Source organism: Camponotus vicinus, unplaced genomic scaffold, assembly GCF_025532165.1.
Source record: "Camponotus vicinus isolate PSW18456_S1 unplaced genomic scaffold, iyCamVici1.0 SCAF_3, whole genome shotgun sequence".
NCBI classification, from domain to species: domain Eukaryota; kingdom Metazoa; phylum Arthropoda; class Insecta; order Hymenoptera; family Formicidae; genus Camponotus; species Camponotus vicinus.
Window position 1 is genome coordinate 21,129,420 of NW_028141967.1, and position 21,022 is coordinate 21,150,441.

At 29.6% G+C, this 21,022-nt stretch overlaps 1 long non-coding RNA gene across 1 annotated transcript; it reads left to right on the forward strand.

Moving 5' to 3' along the window:
- The first annotated feature begins 2,970 nt into the window (after positions 1–2,970).
- LOC145967874 (uncharacterized) lies at positions 2,971–4,211 on the forward strand. Its single transcript, XR_014437592.1, has 4 exons — positions 2,971–3,147; positions 3,494–3,565; positions 3,821–3,910; positions 4,195–4,211. It is a non-coding gene; the product is annotated as an uncharacterized LOC145967874 (long non-coding RNA).
- Positions 4,212–21,022: the final 16,811 nt, after the last annotated feature.

Consider the following 21,022-nt stretch of genomic DNA (forward strand, 5'->3'; position numbering starts at 1 on the left):
GTTTCGTATTGTATTGTAATTTTTTTACTAAACACCGATTACGATTAGTATCGAAACATAATTTGCTTTAAATATTAATATAAATTAATTAATTAAAAATTAATTCACACGACATGAAACTGTATCGCAACTATAAATCTTTATCGAATCGCGCAATCGTTCATTACCGTGATTAAAAATTGAAACAAAATATACATAAAAGGGGATAAGAGACTTAATTATGTTATGAACTTTCGATCATTGATGCTTATTATATTTCATTAACAATATTAGAATTAATTATATTTCGACCAATACCTTAAATTTTAACAATCCTTGTTAATTAAACAATGTACAATTTAATCGAGAATCGATTAAATGATAGGAATCCAAAATGTTAAATAATTGCTTCGATCGTTGCGATCTTTACAAACAATTATTATTTCAATACCTAGAGTCACAAATATATTTCATCCGTGTTACTTTATCGTTCTACTTGAAAATCTAAAAATAATTTGGATTATGAGAGAATACAAAGTAACAATCGAATTATAGATGCAAATAAATAGCATAACGAAAGGCTCCGTGATAAATTGTTAAAAAATAATCAATTTAAATCAATAAATTAAAATACTTCTATAATTTAATATTCCGCGCGCGAATATTTTATATTACAGAAAATATTTCGGCAACGAGAGAATTATCAATAACACCGTGTTCGACCTTGATAAACAGTATCGCGCTATTGTTAATACGTTATACGGCTTTATTATCATTCGCACAGTACCCTTGAGCAATAAAGTAGTGACGTTTCATATATTATCAAATTCTTCCTTTACATAGTCGACCCTGGCGATATAAACAGTACCGCGGTAATGTTCTTAACTTACGATCATTCGCTCAGTGGCTCTTGAACAGTGAAGTAGTGATGTGAGACGTTTTATATATTATCAAATTCTTTCTCTAAACACAATTGCAAGTGCAACGAGGAACTTTTCGTGAATAAGTGTAAGTGCAACGAGGATTAAAGTGCCACGAGAAAAGAGCGAAGGAAGCAAAAGAAAAAAGGAGGTTTTGGAAGTGGATGGATCAATAAGAGATATGATGTAAGTCATTAATATAAATTATTTATCACATTCATTATTTATTATATTGTTGCGTCTCCGCGTCCCGTCCCGCTGAATGTATTCGTCACCCGTTGCATTCTTTCGAAAAAGATCGTTTTCGCGCGCGTTGTCAAGATATTGTTATAAACAACGACTGTCAGAGAGTCTAAGCCCAGCTGTCAAGTTGTGCGGACGCGCGTCTATTTGTGATCCGTTTTACGATTATTCTGAATTCTTGTATATTACTCGCGATTTATTAAAATTCTTGTGCACCTTAAATCGCGTTATTATTTACGAGTGCACGAGCGTCAGCGTATGCTATGTATTTTGCCGATTGTGTCGCGCGCGATATATATCGCGTTCGATATATACCGCGTTCCGCAACAATATATAAATTATTTATCAATAATATATATATTCAAAATATACATATTTCTCGTTTCGTTTTCTTTCTTTGATTGTGATTTAATAGTGATTTTAAATTGTAACATATATAATACATATACTTATAAAAAATATTCCATTTTATTTTAAAATAATTAAAACATTTATAAAATTTTTTATTAATAAATATTTTCAGATACTTTTATGTTTTATAAAACATTTCAAATTAATATATTTATTTAAATATTTCATATATAAAAAAATAGAAATTTTTTTATTTATCATATTTTTAAAAGTTTATATCTAAGAAATATAAATTATTTTGTAATTACGGTTTATAATATTAAAATATATCTATTTAAAAGTAAAAATGTAAAAATTAATTGCGCGCAATAATTAGGTTTAAAATCAATTATTTTGAACATTGCTTTGTATAATAGATGTTCTCTTATCCTTTATATTTTTATTTATCGTATATTTATTTATATTTGCAAATTTAAACTTATGTACTATATTACAAAATAAATTTCAAATTATGTATTATATTATATATAAAATTATATATAATATAACCCTCCCATGGGGTACACCTTGTCGCGGTGGGAGGGCTTAGTACTAGGATGGTGCCTTGAGGTTTATCTTAAATTTTTCTATTTATGATAAATCTTAAGGTGCCTGAATGGGAAGCTAAGTACCCTTTCGCGTCGTCGGTGTCGTCAACGTGCCGCGGACGGCAAGCGCTTCGTTACCGCGTTTTCGCGTTGTAGTATTCTCGCGTCGTCGCGTTTTCGCGGAACTTTTGGACTTTTCATATAAAATCCCAATTTCATTTATTGTCACGAGTCTCTACTTGCGATGCCAACTAACTGGGATGTTTCGAGTTTGCACATGTTGCTATGCAACGTACACTCTTGCTTCGTGCTTCGTCAAGTGATTCGGCCCGAATTAGTTAGAACTCGATCGATTGCTCGGAATGGTCGTTAATGGGTCCCTTCTCTTTGCTCGTCTACAGCCACACGCACTGCGTGTGTTAACCCTGTCGAGGAGTCGAGTGGATTCCCCTAGGCACGATTTTCGCTCGGTAAAAGGGGTTGCCTCCCCATTTTCTAAATTGCTGAATGTTAGCATTTAAAAAATGTGGGTATCCTCTTCTTTTGCCGTCTACTAGCCTGGTGTAGCATATAGCAACCGCGAGAGGCATAATATGTCCGGGCGGAGCACCTGAAATCGTGCTTAGCGGGCCCAGGTTCGATACGAGATAGGATAATTATGCGCGAAAAAGAGTTGGTGAATTTCATTTTCCTCTATTTCCGTCAATCGTTTCGTCTTCTTTCCGGTTTGGGCTTAATCTTTGCTCGTTGTATCGTTGCATTCCCGACCTGTTGACTCGAAGCTGATTCTTGTAAGTGAAATGGGATTTTCGCTCGTACCGAAACCGGGAGTGCCGTTGAAAGTATATACATATTAAGTATATACATCGCGCGATCAAATATAAAATTTTTAATCGCATCGAAATAGTGCGAAAATCGTTAAGTATTCGCGCGTAAAATAGCGAAAATAGCGATATAAAAATATCGCTCGTGAGTGCGGGAGTGCCGTTGAAAGTATCGCGCGTCAACAACATGAGAGGAGAAGGAGGCCTGGGAGAGGCATCAGGCACCTGTGAAGCAACTCTATGGTAAATAAATTATCGCTTATATATAATTATTTATTAATTGCGTACGCGCGATTTAAATTAAGTAATTAATCGCGTAATTTGATTTTTTATTTACATGACTTAAACAAGAGAAAAAGAGAGAAATTTTTACATAAAAACTGTAATTTAAAAACTGTAAATTAAAATTTCTACGTTCGAATAGCTTTTGATCGAATTATTAAATTATTACTTATTAGTAGAATTTTTTTCAAAATTTATAAAATTGTTTATCTGCTTATTATTTATGTGCGTCGGATATAAAATTAAATGCATATAATAATAATTTTTTGACCGTGACTACAATTTGAATCTTCTTTGTATGTTACAGACCAACAAAAACTATTGTGAGAGGAGGAGGAGGCCTGGGAGAGGCATTTTGCATCGGCGAAGCAACCTGATGGTGAATATTTATTATTTATATATCAATTGTTATAAATCGTACGCATAATAATTCGTTCTTATAATTTAAAGGAATTAAAGAGGAAATTAGAGAGAAAGATTTTTATAAATATAAAAATTTCATACATGTTTATTACTTATATCTGCTTATTACTTTTGCACACTGGATATGAAATGCCGCACAATAATAATTTTTTGAAATATTGAATGTATTTTGAGCTTTGTTATATATGAATTTTATATTTGTATGTTACAGACGTAGTTTTAATAACGACAACGTAGTTTCGATAACAACAATTCCGTAGTTTCGATAACGACAACTCTGCCGCTGCACATCAATGTCTCGGTGAGTGACAAAAACTTTTATTTAATTTTAAGGTAACTGTAGAGATTGTAGATAAATCTGTTAACTTAAAATGGATGAGGATAGATTAAATTAAATAACTTTTAATAAATTCTCTCTTTCGAAATGTATTGCATCCATCGCGAAAATATATTGCAGTATTTTAATTATAAAGAAAGAACATCGAGAAAAAATTATTTTTGTATAAATTTTACCTAATTTATTGAAAAGAACATTAAAAATAAATTCTAAATTATTAAAATTATTTTTATTTATTATTTTTTCAGGAATATTAAGAAAATTGTACATAATTATTAATGTTTAAGAAATATCTTAACATATTTATATTGTAAATATTTATAATTATATTTTAATTATAATATTGATATTATAATTGTAAAATACAATATAGTTATAAACTATAATTAATTTAACTATAATTATATTACATGAAATTGTATTTTATGATTGTAAATTACATGAATACATTCTTATGTAAATTACACGAAAAATTATCCGAAGTATACGTATAATGATTACATAATAGTAATTCATTAAATTAACATATTTAATTCTATAATATATATTTTTGAAATATTCATAAAAGAATAATTGTTTGTATTTTCACCAAAGAGTCATTAATAAAAAATAAATTCGGAATCTATTTATGAATTCCATATCGCGCGGAACTGAATATTCATGAAATAAATTATGATTGCGAAAATACCGTGCTCTTTCCGCGTTTTTTTCGCGTTCTTAGATGAGATTGCCGTTTTAATAAAGGATCTTATTGCCGTCCCTCTCAAATAATATTCTTAAATATTGCTAATTAAAAGTAAAAAAATATCAAATAAGAGTATAAAGAGTCGATGTTAAGTTAGCGATTAAGTATTAGCTTCACAAAATTTAACGATCGGCTTCGATGTTATGAAGTTGCGAGTCAATTATTATACGGATTTAGTGATACTTTCAATTCGATTTATGTATTTACGAATTTCGTATCCGAAATAAATATTCGTAAAATTAATAAATTACGGAAACATATCATATTTATTTCCGCATTCTTTCTCTATTCTTAGACGAAATTGCCATTGTAATAAAGGATCTTACCGCTGTCCCTCTCGTGAAATAATATTCCTGAATATTGCGCTAATTAAATTTAAAGAAATATGGAATAAGAGTGTGAAGATTCGATGTGTTAAGTCAACGATTAAATATTAGCTTTATAAAATTAAACGATCACCTTCGATATTATAGAATCGCGAGTTAATTATTATGAATTTAATAATTTGTTTCTTCGGTTATATTTGTGTTTTCGGTTATATTTACGAATTTCGTATCGGAAAATATTCATAAATAAATTAATAAATTACGATTGCGAAAACACCGTGTTTTTCCCGCGTTCTTTTCGTGTTCTTATACGAGATTAATGAAAGAGTTATCGTTGTTCCTTTCGTTAGATAAACGTTAATGAAAGTTGCGTGACTCGTACCGCCGAGGAGTCGAAACGATTTTCATTATGGAGAATTATTTCTCATCGGTTCTTGTAAGATCCATTCGCGACGTCTAGTTCGGTGCCCTGTTGAAAATTGAGGATTTTTATTGTAGGAATGGAACTAATCCCAGGTTTTCCTGGCAATTTCCGACAGCTATGATTTCGGTAGTCATTCAACGACGAACGCCATACGCTTCTTTAAAGTCGAATTAATTTAAATAATATATATAGATGTGAGAGAAATGCATCTATTCTTTTCTTCGTTAAAAATGTTCTGTCATTATTAGGATTGGTATTATTATTGCCTAATGCCAGAAATATTTAATAGTAGATTAAATATGGATATAGCGTTGTGTATAAATTTCTATTTTTCAAGTAATTTCATATTATAATTAGTTTTTATTAACTTTTTGGATAAAAATGATTACGAACGAATATATTTTATTAATTATTAATTAATTATCTCATTTGAAAAATTATTTCTAGGTACTGGGGATATTAATATTAGTTTTTAGTTTCTTTTAAGAAACTATTTGCAGGTATTGGACATCCATCGCCATTTTAGAATATTAGTTTTTAGATATATACTATTTTATATATGTATAATAAAATACATGCACAAATTAACGTATCCAAAATATTTTCATAATTTTTATTAATATGATATATTATATATACGCGAAATTATACATGAATGTTACATAAAATGTGCGAATACTTAAAAATTTAGAGATGAATCGAATGGGTACCCCTATATCAGTAAGATATTGATTAAAAGAAAAAAATTATTAATTTAAACGTTATAAGAATAAGAATCTAGAGAATTAATCTAGAATTAATTATATATTTAAAACTATTTCATTTATTTTATTTTGCACACTATTCGAAATGAAATTTTTTAAATCTTGCTGTTATCGGGTTCGATTCGTCTCGCGCGCGCAAACGGTACCCCAAATTATGTGTTCGCACATTTAACACAAACTCCAATGATGCATGTATTTTATTATTTATAAATATAATCGTTCGTAATCATATTTCTATAAAAAAATTGTTATATCCATTTATTTGTCAATAAAGAAATATATTTCTTAATAATGTGAGAACATGTTTTCTGACGTGAATATCAATTTCGTGAATTAAAGATAATGACGAGAGATAATTGTCGTTGATTTATTACTGAAATCATTGCTATTGGGAATAGTCCGGAAGATCCGGGATTCGTTCCCTCCTACAGTGAAGTTCCCGACGTTCAATGGATCACTTAACTTTTCTTCGCAAATTGATCTTGCGAAATCTGATGTAGAAACAAGATGTTAATATCGTTCTCCATTTTTAAGGTCGCTCCTCTTTTTATCGGATATTACCGGTATATCATCCGCGTATCAAATGGCGTCGAATTATATTATAAAATTTATGCGCAATCGATTATTTTGAATATTATAGATTTATTTATTCGTTGCGTTTTATCGCAATTTATCTTATAAAAATTCGCACGTAAATCAGTCGATGAATTATATATTCGCAAACATTACAGACCTCAAATTGTCTATCGAAATATCTTCGCCTTTGTGTGAATAATTATATCGCGCGCGTGTCTATTGAGGGCGCTTCGATTATTATATTATAAAAATTATAGATATCGCGGAATCGGTTATTCCGAATATTATCAATTTATTTATTTGTCGCGTTTTCTCGGGAATTTTAAATCGCGATGTGTCTTATATTTTAATATTATCTTATAATTTAATCGTTGACTTATACATTGAAGCTTTGTCTATCTTTTCACGTCTTTGAATACTGTTTCTAATAGTCCGCGCAAAATGCGCTAGTAGTGCAAATATTTTTTTCTACTATTTAAAAAACGATCGATAATTTTTTTAATGACTGTTTTAATCGCAATTATTTACAAATTGTGTGATAATTTGAGTGATAATAATTATGTCGCGCGCACGTCTATTGATGATTTCGATTATCATATAAAAATTTTCTATTTTATCTTATTTAGTTAGTCATGCGCGAGATATGTATCTTATTTTCAGTCGCGGCGTTCATATAAAATTGCATATTAATCGCAAATAAATCGGATAGTGAATTTTATATTCGCAAATATTACGGACCTCGAATGTCTGTCGAAATATATCTTCGCATTTATATGTGACAGCATAATTACATTGCGCGCGTATCTATTGAGGACTTCGCGATTATTATATTATAAAAATTATACATATCGAATATTCCGTTTATTATCAGTTTATTTATTCGTCGCGTTTTCCCGCGAATTTTAAATCGCAATTTACCTAACTTAATCGCTGACTTACATCGAAGCTTTGTTTATCTTTCCATGTCTTTGAATATTGTCGTTAATAGTCTGCGCTAGTAGGGCAAATATTTTATTCTACTATTTAAAAGACGATTGATAATTTTATTAATGACTGTTTTAATCGCGATTGTTTACATTATTTAAATCTTATTAAACTCTACTATTACATTGATAGTTACAGATATAGTTAAATATGTAGAGTATTAGAGGGACGTTGATAAAATCATTCGTTCCGTTATTCTCTATTAAACGTGGTGATACGCGATTTTTTAATTATATATTAATTATATATTAAAATTGTAAAATTTTAAGATTTATTTTATTTCATTGAATTAATCATGCGCAAGATGTAATATGTATTTTCAATATGCGTCTTCTCAATCGCGACATTTATATAAAATAGCGTATTAATCGCAAATAAATCGCAAATAAATTTGCAAATATTACAGACCTTAAGTGTCTATCGAAATATCTTCGCACTTGTGTGTGATAGTAATTATATCGCGCGTATCTATTAGGGGCTCCGATTCTATTATTAAAATTATACATATCGCAATCAAATATTTCGAATATTGTCGATTTATTTATTTGTCGCGTCTTCTCGCAAATTGTAAATCGTGATTTATCTTCTAAAAATTCGCAAATGAATCAGACAATAAATTCTATATTTGCAAATATTATAGATCTCAAATGTCTCGAAATATCTTCGTATTTGTTTGATAATAATTATGTCGCGCGCTGTCTATTGGCGGTTTCGATTATCGTATTACAATAATTATACATATCGTAATCGAATATTATTACTATTATCGATTTATTTATGCGTTACCGTTTCCTCGCGAATTTTAAATCGTTATTTATCTTGTATTATGCGCCAATAATGCAAATACTTTCTTCTACAATCGAAAAAACGACCAATAATTTTATTAATGACTCTTTTGATCACGATTATATATATTTACGTTACATAAAACTTATTAAATTCTATTATTGCCTATCAATTATTAATAATGAATACCGCATAATTCACCAACGCTAATCAGTCTTGTTTTGACTATGTAGAAATTTTTAATAAATTTTATATTATACGTATATTTTGGATACTTTCGTGTAATTCTTTGTAATAAATTAAAATTATTTTTAAGAAATTAAATTAAATTTATTTTTAAAAATGTTTTAAAAATGAAATTTAAATTATTAAAATTATTTTCAAAAAGATTAAACAAATTGCATATTTATAGATGTCCAAGATATTTTTTAACATGTTATACTTTATTTAGAAATTAAAAATATATAAATATATAATTTACACATATATATGATATATAACATTAAGTCCAAATGTTAATGTTGTCAATATCAAATTATTTATGTTATTAAACATTTGAATAAATCGAATCCATTTATTTGATATTGATAACATTATAAATTGTATTTTGTAAATTGTATTTTGTAAATTGTAATTTGTAATTTGTAAATTGTAAATAATTATAATTGTATATTAATTATAATCTAATATTGATATTTTTAATTATTGACATAAATGTGTATAAAATACAATTATAACTATAATTTAATGATATCCGTTAGAGTTATCTATTTATGAATTCCACATCGCGCGGAACTGAATATTCGTATTCGTAAAATAAATTAATAAATTATGATTGCGAAAATACCGTGCTTTTTTCGCGTTCTTTTCGAGTTCTTATACAAGATTACCGTTTTAACAAAAGAATTTTATCTGTCCCTCTCGTCAGATAATATTCCTGAACATTGCGCTAATTAAATATAAAGAAATATGGAATAAGTATGTGAAGATTCGATGTGATATGTCGACAATAAAATATTAGCTTTACACAATTTATCACGGTCACCTTTGCTATTATAGAATCGCAAGTTAATTATTATAAATTTAATAATTTGTTTCTTGAGTTATATTTGTGTATTTACGAATTTCGTATCGGAAAATATTCATAAATAAATTAATAAATTATGGTTGCGAAAACACCGTGTTTTTCCCGCGTTCTTTTCGTGTTCTTATACGAGATTAATGAAAGAGTTATCGTTGTTCCTTTCGTTAGATAAACGTTAATGAAAGTTGCGTGGCTCATACCGCCGAGGAGTCGAACCGATTTCCATCATGGAGAATTATTTCTCATCGGTTCTTGTGAGATCCATTCGCGACGTCTAATTTGGTGCCCTGTTAAAAATTGGGGATTTTTATTGTAAGATCTCACAATGGCTCTTATGTGGCACGCGCATTTAATGCGTTAACGCACATTGCGTCGTCGACTTTCCATCGTCGGTGCTGTCAACGTGTCGCGGACGGCGGCATTTCGTTACCATGTTTCCGCGTTGTAGTATTCTCGCGTCGTCGCGTTTTCGCGCTTCCGTGTTGGACTTTTTATATAAAAATCCCAATTTCATTTATTGTCACGAGTCTCTACTTCCGATGCCAATTAACTGGGATGTTTGAGTTTGCACACATTGCTATGCAACGTATACTCGCGCTTTGTGCTTCGTCAAGTGATTCGGCCCGAATTGATTAGAACTCGATCAATTGCTCGGAATGGTCGTCAATGGGTCCCTTCTCTTTGCTCGTCTACAGCCACACACACTGCGTGTGTTAACCCTGTCGAGGAGTCGAGTGGATTCCCCTAGGCACGATTTTCGCTCGGTAAAAGGGGTTGCCTCCCCATTTTCTAAATTGCTGAATGTTAGCATTTAAAAAATGTGGGTATCCTCTTCTTTTGCCGTCTACTAGCCTGGTGTAGCATATAGCAACCGCGAAAGGCATAATATGTCCGGGCGGAGCACCTGAAATCGTGCTTAGCGGGTCCAGGTTCGATATGAGATAGGATAATTATGCGCGAAAAAGAGCTGGTGAACTTCATTTTCCTCTATTTCCGTCAATCGTTTCGTCTTCTTTCCGGTTTGGACTTAATCCTTGCTCGTTGTATCGTTGCGTTCCCGACCTATTGGCTCGAAGCTGATTCTCGTAAGTGAAATGGGATTTTTGCTCGTACCGAAACCGGGACTGCCGTCTAAAGTATATACATATTAAGTATATACACATCGCGTGATCAAATATAAAATTTTTAATCGTTCTTATACAAGATTACCGTTTTAACAAAAGAATTTTATCGCTGTCCCTCTGCAATTGAGTATTTTGAATATTATCGATTTATTTATTCGTCGCGTTTTATTACGAATTCAAAAGCGCGATTTATCTTATAAAAATTCGGATGTAATTCGGTCGGTGAATTGTATATTCGCAAACATTACAGACCTCAAATGATTGTCAAAATATTTTCGATTTTCTATATTTACGTGATAATAATTATACCGCGCTCGTGTCTGTTGAGAGCTTCGATTATTATATTATAAAAATTATACGTATCGGAATCAGATATTCCGAATATTATTGATTTATTTAGTCGTCGTGTTTTTTCGGGAATTTTAAATCGCGATTTATCTTAATATTATCTTATAATTTAATCGTTGACTTATACGTCGAAACTTTGTCTGTCTTTCCACGTCTTTGAATATTATAGTCTGCGCTAGTAGAGCAAATATTTTTTTACGATTTAAAAAGATAATGGATAATTTTATTAATGATTAATCGCGATTGTTTAAATCATTATATAAATCTTATTAAACTCTACTAATACATCGATAGTTAGAGATATATTAGATAGTTAAATTATTAGAGAGGAACTTTGGTAAAATCATTCGTTCCGTTATTCTCTATTAAGTGGCGAACAACGTGATTTTTTAATTATATTTAAAATTGTAAAGTCTTAAGATTCATTTTATTTCATTTAATTAATTATGCGCGAATTGAATTTACTTTTAAAAATGTTTTAAAAATGAAATTTAAATTATCAAAATTATTTTCAACAATATTAAACAAATTGCATAATTATAAATGTTCAAGATATATTTTAACATGTTATATTTTATTTTAAAAATTAAAAATATATCATATATATGTGTAAATTAATATATAGCATAATATTAAGTCCAAATGTTAATGCTGTCAATATCAAATTATTTATGTTATTAAACATTTGAATAAATCAAGTACATTTATTTGATATTAATAACATAAATTGTATTTTGTAAATTGTAAATAGTTATAATTGTATATTAATTATAACCTAATATTGATATTTTTAATTATTGACATAAATGTGTATAAAATACAATTATAACTATAATTATATTATATGAAATTGTATTTACGATTGTAAATTACATAAATACATTCTTATGTAAATTACACGAAAATTATCGAAAGTATACGTATAATGATGATATAATAGTAATTTCATTAAATTAACATATTTTTGATTCTACAGTATATATTTTTGAAATATTCATAAAAGAGTAACTGTTTATATTTTCATATCAAAGAATCACTAATAAATTCGGAAAATTTTTATATAAAATGTAAAAATTTGGTGCTAAATTAATGATCAAATATAAGCTTTACAAAATTTGACGAACGCCTTCGTTATAGAATCGCGAGTCAAATTATTATAAATTTAATGATATGCTTTCCGTTAGATTTATCTATTTATGAATTCCATATCGCGCGTAATTAAATAATCGTAAAATAAATTAATAAATTATGATTATGAAAATACCGTGCTCTTTCCGCGTTCTTTTTGCGTTTTTAAACGAGATTGAATTAATAAAGAATCTTATCGCTGTCTCTCTTGTCAAACAATATTGCTAAATATTGTTAATTAAATATAAAGAAATATGGAATAAGAATGTGAAGATTCGATGTGATAAGTCAATGATTATTACGAAATATTAGCTTCACAAAATTTAACGATCACCTTCGATATTATAGAATCGCGAGTTAATTATTATGAATTTAATAATTTGTTTCTTCGGTTATATTTGTGTATTTACGAATTTCGTATCGGAAAATATTCATAAATAAATTAATAAATTACGGTTGCGAAAACACCGTGTTTCTCCCGCGTTCTTTTCGTGTTCTTATACGAGATTAATGAAAGAGTTATCGTTGTTCCTTTCGTTAGATAAACGTTAATAAAAGTTGCGTGACTCGTACCGCCGAGGAGTCGAAACGATTTTCATTATGGAGAATTATTTCTCATCGGTTCTTGTAAGATCCATTCGCGACGTCTAGTTCGGTGCCCTGTTGAAAATTGAGGATTTTTATTATAGGAATGGAACTAATCCCAGGTTTTCCTGGGGCAATTTCCGACAGCAATGATTTCGGTAGTCATTCAACGACGAACGCCATACGCTTCTTTAAAGTCGAATTAATTTAAATAATATATATATATATATATATATATATATATATATATATATATATATATAGATGTGAGAGAAATGCATCTATTCTTTTCTTCGTTAAAAATGTTCTGTCATTATTAGGATTGATATTATTATTGCCTAATGCCAGAAATATTTAATAGTAGATTAAATATGGATATAGCGTTGTGTATAAATTTCTATTTTTCAAGTAATTTCATATTATAATTAGTTTTTATTAACTTTTTGGATAAAAATGATTACGAACGAATATATTTTATTAATTATTAATTAATTATCTCATTTGAAAAATTATTTCTAGGTACTGGGGATATTAATATTAGTTTTTAGTTTCTTTTAAGAAACTATTTGCAGGTATTGGACATCCATCGCCATTTTAGAATATTAGTTTTTAGATATATACTATTTTATATATGTATAATAAAATACATGCACAAATTAACGTATCCAAAATATTTTTATAATTTTTGTTAATATGATATATTATATATACGCGAAATTATACATGAATGTTACATAAAATGTGCGAATACTTAAAAATTTAGAGACGAATCGAATGGGTACCCTCATATCAGTAAGATATTGATTAAAAAAAAAAATTATTAATTCAAACGTTACAAGAATAAGAATCTAGATAATTAATCTAGAATTAATTATAATTTATAATATTTAAAATTATTTCATTTATTTTATTTTGAACACTCTTCGAATTAAAATTTTTTAAATCTTGCTGTTATCGGGCTCGATTCGTCTCGCGCGCGCAGACGGTACCCCAAATTATGTGTTCGCACATTTAACACAAACTCCAATAATGCATGTATTTTATTATTTATAAATATAATCGTTCGTAATCACATTTCAATAACAAAGGTTATATCCATTTAATTTTCAATAAAGAAATATATTTCTTATTGTTAGTAATGGAAGAACATGTTTTCTGACGTGAATATCAATTTGAATTGAAAATAATGACGAGGGATAATTGTCTTTGATTTAATACTGAAATCATTGCTATCGGGAATAGTCCGGAAGATCCAGGATTCGTTCCCTCCTACAGTGGAATTCCCGACGTTCAATGGATCACTTAACTTTTCTTCGCAGATTGATCTTGCGAAATCTGATGTAGAAACAAGATATTAATCGTTCTCCATTTTTAAGGTTGCTCCTCTTTTTATCGGATTACCGGTATGTCATTCGCGTATCTGCAATTCAATATTTTGAATATTATCGATTTATTTATCTTCGCGTTTTATCGCGAATTTTAAATCGCGATATATCTTATAAAAATTCGCAGTAATTCGGTCGCTGAATTGCATATTCACAAACATTACAGACTTCAAATGATTGTTGAAATATTTTCGATTTTCTATATTTACGTGATAATAATTATATCGCGCACGTGTCTATTGAAAGCTTCGATTATTATATTATAAAAATTATACGTATCGCGATCAAATATTCCGCATATTATCGACTTATTTATTCGTCGCGTTTTCTCGTGAATTTTGAATCGCGATTTATCTTATAATTTAATCGTTGACTTATACAATATTGAATATTGACTTATACTTATTGAAGCTTTGTTTATCTTTCCACGTCTTTGAATATTGTTTTTAATAGTTCGTGCAAAATGCTGGTAGTGTAAATTATTTTCTTCTATAATTTAAAAAAGACGATCGATAACTATATTAATAAAAATCATTCGTTCCGTTATTTTTTATTAAACGTGGCCTCAACGCGATTTTTAATTATATTTTAAAACTTATAGAGCTCATTTCTTCTTATTCAGCTAATCATGCGAGAAATAGGATATGTATTTTATTCTCAATCGTGAAATTCGTATAAAGTCGCGTATATATTAATCGCAAATAAATCGGACAGTGAATTTTATGTTCATAAACAATACGGATCACAAATGTTTGTTAAAATATCTTCGTCTGTCAACATTTGTGTGATAATAATTATATCGCACGCGTGTCTATTGATTCGATTATTATATTATAAAAATTATGCGTATCTCGCAATTGAATATTTGATTATTGTCGATTCATTTATTCGTCGCGTTTTCTCGCGAATTTTAAATCGCAATTTATTTTGTAATTTAATCTTTGATTTACATCAAAGCTTGTTCTATCTTTACACGTTTTAAATATTTCTTTTCATGGTCTGCACGAAATGCGTCAATAATGCAAATACTTTGTTTTACAATCGAAGAAATGATTTTATCAATAATTTTATTAATGACTCTTTTGATCATGATTATTTACATTTATACGTTATTTATATAAAACTAATTAAATTCTATTATTCTATGTCGATTATTAATAATAAATATCGCGTAATTAATCATCACTAATCAGTCTTGTCTGGTCTATATAAAAATTTTTAGTAAATTTTATATTATACGTATACTTTGGACACTTTCGTGTAATAAATTTTATTTTGTATTAAGTTTAAAATTATAGTTTATATTAAATTTGTATTATATTTTGTAATACATATTTCTAATGCATTGTATTTGATATATTCTGCATTAAATTTTGTAATATATAATATTTGTAATGTAATTATTTTTATATTACATAATTTAATATTTTGTAATGTGTTTTTTATGTAATTGCAAATTAATTATAATTTACGTTGTATATATTATAATTATGTAATATATATTTTTTATATGTATTATATATTCTGTGTTTAAAAACTCTATTAAAAAAAATAAAAAAAAATAAAAAAATTTTTTCTCCTCAATTTTTCCTCCCCTGTATCTCCGCCTTAACGAAGGCATTTGCCAGGTGAGGAGGTTTCAGTACTCTCATGAACCTGAGAACTATGCCGGCGGTAACATACGCCGATATTCATATAGTCTATTCTTATATTTAAAATTATTTGGACAACGTATGGGCACACATACACATATAGGTAAGTAATTTATAAAAATTATTATTTATCATATTTATATATTATTTTCAAAATAATGATTGTTATACTCTGGTGCTACCGGTATTTCGTGCACATAGCACGGAACAAAACCAGAAATTGTGCACATTATATATTACCCTCTGAGAACATTCATGGACATTGGCTTTGTAGTTCATGTCCACGTTTTCAATGTCCATAGAGGGAGTATCGCTTTCAGGGATCACCTAAAAACAGGCCATGACATCTCTCAGTCTTCTCTCTGGCGAAACAACCACAGTAACAGAGAGAAGACTGAGGCCGGTATTCATAGTCCGATCTTATATTTGAGATCGTCTTAAGTTCAAGCTTGAAATGCTACGCAGCCATTTGATTGGTTGAATGAGGTCTTAAGTCAATCTCGGACCAGACTTAAGACAATCTTAAATATAAAATCGGACTATGAATACCGGCCTGAGAGATGTCATGGCCCGCTTTTAGGTGATCCCTGGAAGCGATACTCCCTCTGTGGACATTAAAAACGTGGACATGAACTACAATGTCTACGAATGTTCTCAGAGGGTAACACATATGTCCCTCTGATAATATAAATAATATAAATAAGAATATAAATAATTTAATTAATAATAATTTATTATATAAAAATATTAGTATGTTCTCTCTTTTCACGCTATTATTTATTTATTTATTTATGTGTCTTCTTTTTCTTTTTCTCAACATCATTTATTTATTTATTTATTTATTTATTTAGTTCGCTCTAAGTCAGTCTTTTAAAATGCAAAACTAAATATTATGAAATTTGACTTTGGGAAAGCACGGTAAAACATTCGAATAAATTCAAATCATTAGCATAACAAAAGGTTCCGTGATACATGAATCGTTTAATAATTAATTTAAAATAAAATATACCTCTATAATTTAAAATTCCGCATGTATATGTAGCACGTAAAATATTTCGGTAGAGAATTATCAATAATATCGTGTTTGGCCTTGGCGACCTATAGCAAGCGCGCTATATACATATCACGGCTTTGTCATCATTCGCACGGTGACTCTCGAGTAATAAAGTAGTGATGAGAAACGCTTCGTATATTGTAATTTTTGTACTAAACACGATTACGATTAGTATCGAAACATAATTTGCTATAAATATTAATAAGTATTAATTAATTAAAAATTAATTAACGACATAAAACTGTATCGCAACGATAAATCTTTATCGAATCGCATTCATTCATTACTGCGAATAAAAATTGAAACAGGGGATACATAAAAGGGCATAAGAGAATTAATTATGTTATGACCTTTCAATCATATTGATGCTTATTATAATGATATTTCCTTAACAATATTAGAATTAAATATATTTCGACCAATGCTTTAAATATTCTCAATCCTTGTTAATTAAACAATATACAATTTAATCGAGAATCGATAAAATGATAGGAATACAAAATATTAAATAATCACTTCGATCATTGTGATCTTTACGGATAATAATTATTATTTTAATACTTAGAGTCACAAATATATTCCATCCGTGTTACTTTATCACTCTACTTGACAATCTAAATATAATTTGGGGGGGGGGGGATTTTGAGAGAACACGAAGTAAAACAATCGAATTACAGATGCAAATAATTAACGTAACGAAATGCTCCGTGATAAATTGTTTAATTAATAATCAATAAATTAAAGTATTTCTGTTATTTAATATTTCGCGTTAGCGTATATTTTATAATATATAAAATATTTCAACGAATTGTCGATAACACGGTGTTCGACTTTGGCAATATAAAATATAAACAATAGCACACTATACGTTACGGCTTTGTCATCATTCGCACGATGACTCTCGAGTAATAAAGTAGTGGTGAGAAACGCTTTGTATATTGTAATTTTTGTACTAAATACGATTACAATTAGTATCGAAACATAATTTGCTATAAATATTAATAATTAAAAATTAATTAACTTTTGATAAACGACATGAAACTGTATCGCAACGATAAATATTTATCGAATCGTAATCATTCATTACTGCGAATAAAAATTGAAACAGGGGATACATGAAAGGGGACAAGAGAATTAAATATATTATGATCTTTTGATCATCGATGCTTATTATAATATTTCTTTAACAATATTAGAATTAAATATTTCGACCAATGGTTTAAATTTTCTCAATCCTGGTTAATTAAACAATATACAATTTAATTGAGAATCGATTTAATGTGATAGGAATCCAACATATTAAATAATCACATCGATATTTGCAATCTTTACGGACAATAATTATTATTTTAATACTTAGAGTCACAAATACAATTCCATCCGTGTTACTTTATCACTCTACTTGACAATCTAAATATAATTGGGGGGGGGGGGATTGTGAGAGAACACGAAGTAAAACAATCGATTAGATGCAAATAATTAGCATAACGAAAGAGTTCATGATGAATAGTTTAATGAATAATCAATTAATTTTAATCAATAAATTAAAATACTTCTATAATTTAATATTCTTCGTGCAAATATTTTATATTACAGAAAATATTTCGGTAATGAGAGAATTATCAATAAAACCGTGTTCGACCTTGATAAACAGTATAGCGCTATTGTTAATACGTTACACGGCTTTATTATCATTCGCACAGTGACTTTGAGTAGTGACGTGAGAGACGTTTCACATATTATCAAATTCTTTCTTTACGTAGTCAACCTTGGCGATATAAACAGTACCGCGGTAGTGTTTCTGACTTACGATCATTCGCTCAGTGGCTCTTGAGCAGTGAAGTAGTGATGTGAGACATTTCATATATTATCAAATTCTTTCTCTAAACACAATTGCAAGTGCAACGAGGAACTTTTCGTGAATGAGTGTAAGTGCAACGAGGAATTCAAATGAGTGCAAGGAGGATTGAAGTGTCACGAGGAAAAAGCGAAGAAAGCAAAAGAAAGAAGGAGGTTTTGGAAATGGATGGACCAATAAGATATAATGTAAGTCATTGATATAAATTATTTATCACATTCATTATTTATTATATTGTTGCATCCCCGCGTCTCGTCCCGCTGAATGTATTCGTCACCCGTTGAATTCTTTCGAAGAAGATCGTTTCCGCGCGCGTTGTCAAGATATTGTTATAAACAACGACTGTCAGAGAGTCTGAGCCCAGTTGTCAAGCTGTGCGGACGCGCGTCTATTTGTGATCCGTTTTACGATTATTCTGAATTCTTGTATGTTACTCGCGGTTTATTAAAATTCTTGTGCACCTTAAATCGCGTTATTAGTTACGAGTGCACAAGCGTCAGCGTATGCCGATTGTATTGTGCGCGTTCGATATATATCGTTCCGCGGACGCAACAATATATAAATTATTTATCATTAGTATATATTCAAAATATACATATTTCACGTTTCGTTTTATTTCTTTAGTGATAGTGATTTTAAATTGTAACATATATAATATATATACTTATAAAAAATATTCCATTTTATTTTAAAATAATTAAAACATTTATAAAATTTTTTATTATATTTAATATTTTCAGATACTTCTTATGTTTTATAAAATATTTCATATTAATATATTGATTTAAATATTTCACATATAAAAAATAGAAATTTTTTTATTTATCGTATTACTAAAAGTTTATATCTAAGAAATATAAATTATTTTGTAATTACGCAGTTTATAATATTAAAATATATCTATTTAAAAGTAAAAATGTAAAAATTAATTGCGCGCAATAATTAGGTTTAAAATCAATTATTTTGAACATTGCTTTGTATAATAGATGTTCTCTTATCCTTTATATTTTTATTTATCGTATATTTATTTATATTTGCAAATTTAAACTTATGTACTATATTACAAAATAAATTTCAAATTATGTATTATATTATATATAAAATTATATATAATATAACCCTCCCATGGGGTACACCTTGTCGCGGTGGGAGGGCTTAGTACTTGGATGGTGCCTTGAGGTTTATCTTAAATTTTTCTATTTATGATAAATCTTAAGGTGCCTGAATGGGAAGCTAAGTACCCTTTCGCGTCGTCGGTGCCGTCAACGTGCCGCGGACGGCAAGCGCTTCGTTACCGCGTTTTCGCGTTGTAGTATTCTCGCGTCGTCGCGTTTTCGCGGAACTTTTGGACTTTTCATATAAAATCCCAATTTCATTTATTGTCACGAGTCTCTACTTGCGATGCCAACTAACTGGGATGTTTCGAGTTTGCACATGTTGCTATGCAACGTACACTCTTGCTTCGTGCTTCGTCAAGTGATTCGGCCCGAATTAGTTAGAACTCGATCGATTGCTCGGAATGGTCGTTAATGGGTCCCTTCTCTTTGCTCGTCTACAGCCACACGCACTGCGTGTGTTAACCCTGTCGAGGAGTCGAGTGGATTCCCCTAGGCACGATTTTCGCTCGGTAAAAGGGGTTGCCTCCCCATTTTCTAAATTGCTGAATGTTAGCATTTAAAAAATGTGGGTATCCTCTTCTTTTGCCGTCTACTAGCCTGGTGTAGCATATAGCAACCGCGGGAGGCATAATATGTCCGGGCGGAGCACCTGAAATCGTGCTTAGCGGGTCCAGGTTCGATATGAGATGGGATAATTATGCGCGAAAAAGAGTTGATGAACTTCATTTTCCTCTATTTCTGTCAATCGTTCCGTCTTCTTTCCGGTTCGGACCTAGTCTTTGCTCGTTCTATCGTTGCATTCCCGACCTGTTGGCTCGAAGTTGATTCTCGTGAAATGAAATGGGATTTTCGCTCGTACAGAAACCGGGAGTGTCGTACAAAGTATATATATATTAAATATATACATCGCGCGACCAAATTTTTAACCGTACCGAATTAGTGCGGGAGTGCCGTTTAGTATCGTGCGCAAAATAGCAGAAATAGCGATATAAAAATATCGCTCGTGAGTGCGGAAGTGCCGTTGAAAGTATCGCGCGTCAACCACATGAGAGGAGGAGGAGGCTTGGGAGAGGCATCTTGCATCGGCGGAGCAACCTGATGGTGAATATCTATTATTTATATATTAATTGATATA